Source organism: Octopus bimaculoides, unplaced genomic scaffold, assembly GCF_001194135.2.
Source record: "Octopus bimaculoides isolate UCB-OBI-ISO-001 unplaced genomic scaffold, ASM119413v2 Scaffold_30358, whole genome shotgun sequence".
In the NCBI taxonomy this organism is placed as follows: Eukaryota; Metazoa; Mollusca; class Cephalopoda; order Octopoda; family Octopodidae; genus Octopus; species Octopus bimaculoides.
The window spans coordinates 27,305-31,749 of record NW_026333608.1 but is presented as its reverse complement, the minus strand read 5'-3'; the positions used below and the strand labels follow the sequence as shown (position 1 = coordinate 31,749).

The 4,445-nt window shown below is 37.3% G+C and overlaps 1 protein-coding gene across 5 annotated transcripts in view; it reads left to right on the top strand.

The window, feature by feature from the left end:
* LOC106872730 (coiled-coil domain-containing protein 77) overlaps nucleotides 1-4,445 on the top strand; it is a 46,072-nt gene that overhangs the window by 19,094 nt on the left and 22,533 nt on the right. The window contains exon 1 of one of the 5 annotated variants that reach the window (XM_052978253.1): nucleotides 7-1,147. The exons of 3 other annotated variants lie outside the window; for them this stretch is intronic. The gene's annotated coding sequence lies outside the window, so the exon portion shown is untranslated. Of the gene's footprint in view, nucleotides 1-6; nucleotides 1,148-2,848; nucleotides 3,427-4,445 lie in introns of those variants that run through there. One more of the 5 variants, XM_052978255.1, reaches the window with a different exon arrangement.

The window sequence follows — 4,445 nt, the reverse complement described above, 5'->3', positions numbered from 1 at the left end:
GGAAGGAACGGATTTATTAATTATTGACGAAACTTCTGCTTTGCTGGATTAGGGCTAAACTGCAGCGGACGAGCGAGCTTCTATTAGAAATAGCAGCCAAATGGGACCCTGTGTTTTTTTTTTTAATAGGAAGAATACAATAGATAATGTAGTCCTAGAAATACTATTTAAAAAAAAAAAGAAATTGAAACAACCCAGGTTAGTCACGGTTGGTGCGCCTTTGATCAATCAAGACCGACCTGGGGTTAAAGAACGAGTAAGTAAGTCTCTATATGGTTGCACGTTTTGCGAGAAATAACGACCAAAACCGTCACAAACTGGACTCTATTGTCTTAAACGAGGATATATTATACAGTCCTAGATTTTCTATGTTGAACAACAGCTAGTGATGGTCATATCTGGAGCGCCTTTGAACTTAGGTGTTTGCTCGCTGGTGGCTGAGCTTCGGATAAACAACATCGAGGCGTCTAAGTGGTTGTTTGTTCAGTAAGAAACAGCAGTCAAATCACGTCCCTATTGTTTTTAAAAAGAAAGGAAAGGTTCTTGGCGGGGAAAAAACGTCAGGATGATCACGGCTGGAATGTCTTTGGTCATTGTTTTATGCTCGATTAGAGCTGACTTGGCGAATGTCCCTCTCCGTCTCACATTTCTGGCCTTTTTTTTTTTTTTACTAAACTCCATTGGAGGATGCCTCTACGTGGTCACTGGATCTGCTAGAAATAGCAGCCAGAGCTCCCTCAGATCACATTTTATCGTCTTAAATGAAAACAAAAAAAAATTAAAAAACATTGAGCCATATAATCCCTGACATATAAACACGGGATGGTCATGACTGGAACATGTTTGATCATACATATATTCGATCAAGTCTGACCCGGTGTGAAACACCGACATATACACGCCAATGTAACAATGTCACCCTCTCTCCCTCCATTTTCTATCTCTATCTAACTACCTCTATCATTAGTATTATAATCTTTCTACATCTCCCTCTTTCACCTCCTCTCGTTCTCTATTTAACTTCTCCGTCCGTTCGTGTCATTATTTTCTGGCTGTGGTTTTTTTAAACTTCGTTCCCATGTCTTTATATTTTCAAAATCGACCGACACAGTAATGTCTGCTCTGTTTCTCATCCCTGCTCGACATTGTAAAGCATCGTTCTTTCTCTTTAATGTTTTTTTAAACTAAACTCCATCATCGTTTGTTTGTCCACCTCTTTGCTTTACCTTTTCTCCACATCTGTCATCCGATATTGGCTTTCGTTATTGCACGAAATACACTCCAAGCTAAACGAAAGTGAATATCCATATTAATTAAGGAAAAAGAACATCATTTTGTATTATTTCACTTTGAAACTTTGAAATACTTGTCTCAATTAATTGACAATAAAAAACATGAAATATAATTACAGATGCAAACAGAAATATTTTTATATCCTTCTTTGAAAATTGTTTTTCTTTTATTATTTTTATTAAACTCGTGTCTTTCTGTTTAATAATATCTTGTCTTTGTCTTTTGTAATTCTGGTCATCTTTTTTTTTTTTTGGTCTCCATATTAAAATGTCCGACATCTGAAGCAGAAAGAAAAAAACAATAAATTCATCGTTATTATATATATTTTTGATTAAGTTAAAATTTCCTCGTTATTATATCATTAATTATTGTTATTTTGTGAATTGCGAGATATGCCATGGTCTATTATTTTTAGTCATATATATATATATATATATAAAGCTCAATTTAATTTTGATTTTTTTATAAATTGATTTTAATTGAGTTTTTACCTGTAATTTTGGATTTTGTCCCCAATATTTTTTATTTATATATATATATATATATATATATATATATAAAAGCATAATGGCTTTGAATACCCAACGCAGTTGTTCAACGTTAACATGTTTTGAGATAATACCTTAACACATCTACAAACTTTAACTGCTGCTATCTTATTTTCTGGAGTATTTTTTAACCATTGTCCTCATATATATTTAAAGCTAACCTGTCGATGCCATAACTGAAGGGGGGGGGACCCCCACCACATTCCTAAACTGCCATATTGCTAAATTAGTTTCTAATATTCCTGTTTTCCGTAATTTATGTCACTGTTAACCTGTTCCAGGTCTTTACAAATTGGGAGTGATAGTCACATTATTGCTATGTATTTCATACGATATTTTCATATTTTAACTAGCTTCTGGAACATTAGAAGTAGCCATGTCTTTTCAGATGAGATGATGGCAACTTTAAAGACACGTTGTCTTTTCTTCATTAGGTTTTGATAAATTTGCAGCTTTGACATAACCGAACTTAGCATTTTGTATGGAACATTTTGTAACCACGTCTTTACAAGTTGGATGATGGTCACATTGACTGCAATGTTGTATTGCACTCAACAAAATAGACCACGGCATTTTCATATCCTTGTTATCTTCTGGAATATTCCAAGCAGCCATGTCAACTTGAAAGTGTCAGTATGTACGTCTGTACGCCCACCCGTTTATTTTTCACCTTTCCATGTTAAATTCCGACATAACCGTAACCTGAAGAGTATTTATAGAAAGTTTCATGATTAAAACAAAAACAAAAAAAGATTGAAAGTTATGAGTAAATAAAGTTAATTGGGGGGAACATTTGTGTGACTTCGCCATCTTCGTCCCCTACCATTCTTTGTTTTATTGTCGTTAATTTTTGGCTTTGCTAATTTTCTTAAACCTATTGATAAAATATCGAGGTCTTTGCTACAAACATTTTTGTACCATTTGCTCAGATTTTCCTACTCCCTTATGGCTATTGTCAATTATTAATGGTTCTTTGTTTCATTTCTTTTTCATTGTCCTTGCATTACTCGTCCTTACGACTATTAAAACAAATCGTCGTTGTTAGTTGAGGTCGGTGGAGCATCGGAGCCAGCGCATTTTTTTTTTTATTTAAAAAACAATTGTCAGCCTTCATTGAGTAGACGCACCTTGGCGATCTTTCCACACCTTAAACTCAAAGCCTTTCCAGTCGTGGCTACCCAGTACGGCTTCCAGAAATAGTGGTTCTAGGATGGCTTTCTTGTTTTACTCTCTTAGTTGTCGTTTCGAGTGGATTTTACTGCTCTTTCTAGTATATCGATTGACCGCACACAGTGTGTGTGCCCGCCCCACACTGTTTTATTTCATAAGTAGGTCACAACAGCAAAGAGCTTATAAACGGCGGCCATTTTCTTTTCTGGTAGTTTCTCTGGTTTTTTTTCTTGGCCGTGTATGTATGTATGTATGTGTGTGTGTGTAGGGATCTGAGCAAAACCTTTTCGAAAAAGACGAAATTCTTCAAACAGACCCCTAAGTGCAACATAGGACAAAACTTCCTTATTTTTCTTCGATGGAGTTTTGGAATAGCTATCCTTTGAAGTCCCGTATCTCACGAAAAACTCAAAGGGTACACGTCCCTTTTTTTAAATATATTTTTTTTTATATTTCTGTTTAATGCAACAAATTACGAGGGTTAACCAGCTGCAAAAACCTTGCTAAAACAGGCAGTGAAGCCTGATGCGGTCTTCTGACTGACCAGCCGTCGTCAAACCGTCCAACCCATGCCAGCATGGAAAATGGACGTCAAATGATGATTATGAAATTATGATTCTAGAAAACAATTTCTCCATAAGTTGTGTGGTTAAGAAACATGGGTTCAGTGCCACTGCGTGACATCTTGGTCAAATGTCTTCTACTACAGCCCCAAGTCGACCAAAGCCTTGTGAGTAGATTGGTAGGTGGAAACTGAAGGAAGACCTTTATGGGTGTGTGTGCATGTCTTTCCGTGTTTACACTCCCTCCTCCACTGCTCGACAGTCGGTGTTGGTTTGTTTACGTCCATGCAAAAATGAACAATGGAATAACGACCAGGCTTTAAAAAAAAATTAAAGGAAAAAGTACTGGGGCCAATTGGAGTAAAACCCCTTCAAGGTGATGCCCCAGCATAGCCGTAGCCTAACGACTGTGACAAAAGAAAGGAAAATATGTCACATTCCCCCAAATAATTCTGTGTCCCTACCCTGTTCCCTTGAGGTATGGGACTTTGAAGAGATACAATTTCAAACTTTGCCCCCTTTCCGACAAAATGTAGGGGCAGGAGTGGCTGTGTGGTAAGAAGCTTGCTTACAAACCACATGGTTCTAGGTTCAGTCTCATTGTGTGGCACCTTGGGCAAGTGTCTTCTACTATACCCTCGGGCCAACTAAAATCTTCTGAGTCGATTTGGTAGACGGAAACAGAAAGAAGCCCGTCGTATATATGTATATATATATGTGTGTGTCTGTATTTGTCTCCCCAACATCGCTTGACAACCAATGCTGGTGTGCTTATGTCCCCGTAGGGATTGTGGAGTCAGAAGCAGTTAAGGGGTGGCTGGGAGTCGGAAACAGTTAAGGGGTGGCTGGGAGTCGGAAACAGTTAAGGGGC